A 7,667-nucleotide genomic window follows, 5' to 3' on the forward strand; every position below is an offset into this window, starting at 1 on the left:
ATAATTAATAGTTAACATGAAAATAAATTTATATGATTATATAGAACTTTTTTGAGTTTTCTAAAATTTTAAAATGATTTTATATTATATTTTATTATATTTTATATTTAAATTAGTATATTTTAGAAAATTGATTTTATTTTTAAACTATGTTATAAGTTGTAAATTTTTATTAAAGTTGTTTTTTAATTTCTCTTCTCTTCTCAACTTCGCTTCTCATGAGCCTGAGCCCTAAATCACTTCGTCGCTACTCTTGTCGCTGCCATTGCCCCCGCTGTTGCCGTCGCCGCTTCTGCCGCCGTCATCGTCGATTTCGCCGTCGCCACCACTTCCACCACTACCGCCGCTTCCGCCTTCTTCGTCCTCTTCTCACCCTGTCGTGCCCGCCCTGTGATCTGCCCGATTAAGCTACGCTGGTAATCAATTTACATGGTATATTTCTTATTGTCTTTGATTTGATTTTAGTAGTATTTTGTTGCGGCGCTGGTTAAAAAAATTTCTGGATGCAGTGGCGAAATTAGCCTAATTTTAATTGTGATAAATTACAAGTCAAAAAGAGGAAATTGTTTGTTGGTGATGTTGGGAGTAATAGGAAATTAATCACACCACTCCAAAATTTGACAAGTTTTAACACGTTGTTCGAGTTTTGCTTTTATTTTGGGTTCTCCATCCTATTGAAATTAAGATGTTCAATAAAAGATTAATATAATTACTTTTGAGAACCCAACAATTTTAAAATTATTACTTACTGTATACCAAACAAAGCAAGCATACTTTTACAAGATTCACTCATACACTCACTTCTATAATCCATTTATAAGGTTTTAGATCTAGTGATGATTTTTTGCATTACAATTGAAGATGGGTGGGCTATCCTTTGATGTCATGATGCACATTTAATTTTTTTTACAATTTCGTTTGTAGACATTGAATACCGACAGTTCTGAAGTTAGAGCTTTATCACATTGGAGAGAACTTCTAGAAAAGGTGTTATTCTTTTATAAATGATTGTCAAATAGATTATTTTTCATAAATGTATAAATCACGAACTACTTTTTCTTTTATAAATGATTATTTTTATAGATGAACAACAAAATTTGCAGTCAATTGATCCACCTAATTCACAATCTAGTTTAACCTTGCCAAATGTAGGTTAGTTTATATAGTTGGCAACTGATGGAAAGTCAACTGATCCCTTAACAACGTACATTGAGGCTCGTTGCAAAAATGGAGTTTCAAGTTGATGCCGAGGCTGCAAATTTAATAGTAAACACATGAATTTATAATTCTTATATTGTTAAGATATTATCATTATGTTTACTTGTGAAAGATCTATATTTATTGATGTTAATAAACATCTAGGGTCAAATGCAAGAAAAATTATCAGCGGTACCTGTTGTGGATCAAACACCTAAGTTGCGACAGAAGATTTTTAATAGCTTCATAGGAAATGAAAGGCATGGTTATGTTCACACTATGGGTTTAGGTCCTAGTCCTTCTGACATGCGTACTCACCCCTTGTCATCCAATGAACATTCAAATGCGTTAATTAAAATGACACTACAAGAAAAACCCTCATAGACATTGGTTTGCCACCGCTGTCTATTACAAAATCGACCGATGTATATGAAGGCGATGTAAAAGGTCTGCCATTTTAGACATCGGACTATAACCGATGTAGTATCACTTAACGACACCGATTTTCGAATCGGTTATAAACCGGTGTAGTATCACTTAACGACACTGTTTCAGCAACGGTGTAAAATCGTTGTAATATTAGTTAATAACACCGATTTTAGCAGGGGTGGAAAACCGATGTAATATTAGTTAATGACACCGGTTTTAGCAGGGGTGGAAAATCGATGTAATATTAGTATTGCTTAATGACACGGATTCAATTTCTGAAACAGTGAAAAACTGATATTATACAAACAAGTCAATATCCATGTAACCAACACATAAATATTATTCTTACAACATAAAAAGATAATAGATATTATACACATCAAATCCGTATCCACAAATTACACAAATATTCTTCTTATAATAGTATCCATAAAATACACAAATATTCTTTTTACAACATCAAAAGGTAATAGATATTGTACACATCAAGGTAGTATCCGCAATTTACATTCCATGCAAATGCATCCCTCATCCAAAGTTTTCAAAAATCAAATACCTTTCCTACAGCAAGCCCTTGATCTCAGTATCCAGTTTAATTTGTCTCGTTGACAAGGTCGACAGTCGTGTGCACGAAGTTGAGACAACAAGCTTATCTACATACAAACATTAAATAATATCAGCTGCATTTTGAAGAAAAACAAGAATTATAAAGAAAGAAAAGGCATTACACCAATACGACCTTTTCCAACAATGACCTCGAGACCCGCAAGTGTGCTGAGAGAGGATGCAAAATCATTTGCCCAAATGTTCCTTCCATCAACAACTCCGGCAAAAAGATATTTGCCAGCGGGGAAACTACTAGATTACAAAGTGGAACAAACAATCATAAAGATGTACTTTTTATTATTTATATAGATATCAATTACAAGTGATAGACTCCACTGGATTACACACTTAAAAGATATATTTCACAGATAAAAACTTATAGACTGAAGAGTTTGTGATCTCAAATACTTCTTTGGTAAAGTGGCTTGCCAAAAAAAAATGATATATTTCACCATGCAAGTATATCTCATTTGCTGACCTGGAAAATATAGAAAGCTTTGACATGCTAGGACCAAACGAGTAGATACCTCTATAGATCGATCTTAATGTTAAATTAGCACTAGCACAGTGAGAGCTATTAATTGACCCGACCCCCGGGAAATGTAGATAGCTAGTAAGAAAATTGAATTTCCCCACAATCACCAAGATATCTCATTTCCAACACATGTTTACTCAAAATAGAATGCAAAGAAATTACTAGTACACAAGCAAAATAATGACACAGTAACACATTTGATGGATGAAAGTGTGAATCTGACACCTCAGATTTTTCTATCACTCCATTTTAATGATAAGATGCATGGTAAGAAATAGCTAGTTGATTCACTCAAAATCTATGAGAGTCACTTCATGGCTAGCAATTCCACTGGACCAAAACTAAGCAACAATCAACTCCATTACAAAACCACCTTTAACAAGAAAAGTAAATGATTTAACTGAAGGAGATACTCCCGATTTCCTAGGCCTCTCCAAAGGGCATATTTGTTAAGGAGTATATTACATAAAGTGCAAGTTCACAATTTCATAATATGTTAGCAAAGCATTGTACCGGAATTGTATCAAATCCTGAAGTTCGCATTATTCCCTGAACCCATGTAGCTCCAAGAGGCACCTCAATGGAACTTCTTTTGATATGACCTATCATTTTAAGAGTAAAACAGAGAGACATATGAATCAAAAGAATTGACACTCATTTAGCAACTACTCATGAGCTAAAACTAATATAAACTAAACTTACATTCTAACAATAAAGAGAATGAAAACTGGTGAACAAGTTGTAAAGAAGAAATCTGTTGGGGGAAAATATGGCAACAACTAACTAATACTAGAAAATAGGTTAGAAGTGTTTGTCATATCACAAATTCCCAGGTGTAATAGCCATGGAGGCTCAGAAGTACGAAGTGCTGTCATTTTGTGAAGTGTATGCAATCTTCTTGGGAGAAAAATATACTTTATTACTAAGTAGAAATGAAGCAATTAAAAAGAATAGCTAAAAACAAGTAAAATTAGATTATAACTAAATTTAGATAGAAATATACCGGAAATATAAAGGTAAACAAATCTATTGGAAGTGATCCAACTTTACATGACAATAAAAGACCATTCATTAACTATTTGCTCAAAATACCCAATGAAGGGCCAAGCATGTACATCTTTTTCAGAAATAATATACAAAGCAGCAGCTATCTCGTGTGCCCAACTAGAAAGAGGCTATAGAATGAGCAAGCTTTAGCATAGTCTCAAATGCTGCATCTCTAACAATTGATGAGTGTAGTAATGGGTCAACATATTTCACCTACAGCAGATTGTTTGAGGATGAGAAATAAAATGGCCAAACTAAATCTTTGTTGCAACAAATGTTTAGCTAGTAACTAAAAAATATAGTTACTAATGACCATTAATTCAATCAATAGATTTTGAAAAAAAAATAAAAATTTCCACAGTACATATAAGCAATCTTGAAGTAGGAAGGCAAAAAAAAAAAAGTAAGACATATTTAATGACTTACCCTTGGAGGTAGCTGACCATGGGTAAATATTGGATTAGCAATAGCCATCTGACCGAGAGTCCTAAGCATAACTGGGATATTTTTCTGAATAAGCTTAACCCTGTGACAGAGAGTTGTTTCCTACTTTCCTCCTTTAGCAACAATTAACTTAGTATGACAAACAAAATTTGCACTTCATCATTATACCAATAAATAAACTATGAGTCATTCATGAATCATCACCTAAACCCTAAACCGTATTAGGAACTATTCAGATGGATTCATAAATTCACAAAATCATAATTAACTTGGTCATGAATCGATTTAACAAGAAGGTCAAAAGAAAATACTCACTTAATGATCAAAGCCTTTAAGTTGTATATGTAGCGCGTCTAAGAAGCCCAACACACAAATCCTATAGAAACAACAACAACAAAAAGAGGTAAATTTATAAAACAGAAAACATGGCATATCAGTGAAAAGAATTAGCATAGACATAAAAGAAACTTGATAGTTCAAGGAATACATAAAACCAACTTAGCAACAGGAAATAACAACTCCTCAATCTAGCAAACAAAAATGATAAAATCAACTCAGGATAGTGTTTGAGAAAATTCATCAAACACATTGCATGCATCAATCAATTAATACTTGCAATCAAGAGATCAAGAAGATGAAACTGTCGAAGATGAGGAAGGACTTTAGTAGCGATGATAGATAAAATGAGGCACACATCACATAGTAGTTGTGCCCTGTCAATACAGAAATGCAGGTCTGAGATTGCCAATTCCATATCCTAATAGTTTGGTCGTCACTTGCGCTAACAATCCATGGATGCTCATCATGGAACTGCACAGTGCGAATGTAATCAAGATGACCAAGGAGGGTAAACAAGCACCGGTGTGTCTTATAATTCCAGACCTTAATCTTATAGTCACCTCCTGCAAATACAACATCCTTATCAGAAATAAGTGTAACCGAATTGGACCCTTGAGATTATTGGAGCATATCTAAAGCTAGCATGCTGTAAAACGTCAAAGAAAAGCAAATACAGCATATTCCAATATCATCGTCAAGAAGATTTGAATCTTTAATTTAAAAAATGTACATTGTTAGCAATTTCATCTAATCTCAGGATCATGAAAGCAAACCAGCCACAATTTGCGAAGGGCATCAGGAATCTGATCTCAGACTTAACGAGCAAAATAGAATGCAACGCCAGGGTAACTAGATCAAAGAAGGCTGAGCAAGATCTGAACTCATACTTGATGAACAAAAAGGAATGCAACGCTAGGGAAATAAGATCAGAAGTAGTCTGAGCATTATCAGGACAAGCCAACAATCACCTCCGGATACGAAAAGGGGCTGGGACTTGTGGAAGTGGACGACGCGTATGGGTCCATCGTGCTCGTCAAAGCGGTCGATGAGAGTGCCCATGCGGTAATCCCATAGCTAGATAACGCCACTGTGAAGGCTAGTAAGGACCCAGGGACGTTTGCTGTGGAAGCTCACACCCTTCACCCAGTTGCTCTTCGTCTCGAATTTGGTCAGCATATCTGCCAGATCAAAAACATATCAGACAAACACAAATCAAAATGGAGGAAGAGGGGGTGCACATCGGAAAATAGATCTAGGGCTCGAATCCGAAGCAGGATCTATAGAAGCTTCTTCTGACCAGAAATTTAAGAACTGGATCTCGAGACTAGATCACTGCCGACGGGGATCTGGAGGGGAGACGACAAAATTGAAGCGGTATCCCAACGACCGGAGACGGACACGGAGACGGAGAGAGGAAGAAAGGACGTCGTGTGTTGATCCTAATTGGGAGAGGAAGGGGCGTCGATCTAAGAAGGGGAAGAGGGAGATGAGGCTGAGAGAGATGGTCGGATGGCCAGCGGCGAGGAGGAAAGTGGTGGTGGTGTCGCGACGGTATACGGTGGACGGCGTGATATAAGTTTAGATTTGGAGGGAAGAGTGAAGTGTTGCAAATTTCGGCTAAGTATTGGTGGGAAAATTAAATTATTTTATTTTATCATAGACACCGGGTTTTAAAAACCGCTGTTAAAATCGGTGTTTATTAATGAAAAAAGGCGCTCATAGACATCGGCTTAAAAAACCGATGTCTATGAGCAAAAATCTGCGCTTATAGACACCGGTTTTTGGAAAAACCGGTGTAAAATACTCAAAGACATCGGTTTTTGTTTAAAACCGCTGTTGTTCCACCGATATCTATGAGGGTTTTTCTTGTAGTGTGACTATGGAGAAAGTTGTAGCAGAGTGTATGAAAGTAGTGACTCCTATTCTAAATCAAATGAAATCTCAAATAGATGCAGTTCAATCAAAGTTAGAGAATCATGAATCCCCATTTACTCATCTTCGCATGGAATCTAGTGACTTTAGTAATCAAAAGGTATCTTGACTTTATTTAAATAACTAATTTTTTGATGAATTTTGATAGTTTTGTGATACATACACTATTTTTTATTTAGACTGCAGATAATACTATTTCACATGTACAAGGATTAAGTAACCAACATGTACAATATCTGAAATTATTCATGTTACTTCATTCTATTCCTCCATCATTCTTTTTGTGCATGTACAACCTTAACATCTAGTAGTATAATACGTTTTCAGTAAGATCTTTTTGTCTTCTTAATTGGAAAGATTAAAAAAAAAACTCAGTTCAACTTATATTAGTTGGTTAACATGTAATACATGTAATATTAATGCTTAGAAATTAGTGTTATTTTTTCAACTTTTAAAGTTTGTTTGGTGTTTTCTAAATGAAATATGAGCAATCATGCATACTTCTGTCATGCTTCATATTTCCTTTTCTTCCTCCCGTCTTAAATTTTTGTGCATTCCAGGACTAGACTACTTCATGCAAACTTGTTGTAGCCTCTGAAAGATGTTGAAATTATAAATGCTCGATTAGATTGTTTGGGTTATTTGCTTTATTTATATACATAGTTACAAGAAATAGGATTACGTATTAGATGAAGAGATTTCTTATTGAAAAGTTTTGTTTATTGATTTTTTTGAACAGTGTATATTATAAATCATCTTTATGATCTCTAATAAGAGCTTTTTTATGTTCAGGATTCTGATGAAGAAGGATTATAGAAGTTATCTCTAGATCACGAGGAATTGTTCTTTAGGCTTTCTCTTGTGTAACTTTCATGAGAATAGTAATTTTTTTCTTATCAAATTAATGATGAATATGTAGATATTTCTATTATTGGATGAATGTTGGCATGAAACTTATGTACTGACTAGCTTGTAAGTTAAAAAATATTTGAATTTTATATTATGTATATCACTTTTAATTTATAAAGAGAGTTTTTCCTTTTGTTTTGAAATGACAATTCAATTAATCTGATCTAGATTAATTTGAATAGTAAATGTTCTTTTAAGTTTATTAATTTTGGTCACAAATGGTGCATTA

The 7,667-nt window shown here is 34.4% G+C and overlaps 1 pseudogene; it reads right to left on the reverse strand.

The window, feature by feature from the left end:
• Nucleotides 1-236: 236 nt before the first annotated feature.
• Nucleotides 237-5,783, reverse strand: LOC122033932 (annotated as a pseudogene).
• Between the last annotated feature and the right edge of the window lie 1,884 nt (nt 5,784-7,667).

This window comes from Zingiber officinale, chromosome 11B (genome assembly GCF_018446385.1).
Source record: "Zingiber officinale cultivar Zhangliang chromosome 11B, Zo_v1.1, whole genome shotgun sequence".
Lineage (NCBI taxonomy): Eukaryota > Viridiplantae > Streptophyta > Magnoliopsida > Zingiberales > Zingiberaceae > Zingiber > Zingiber officinale.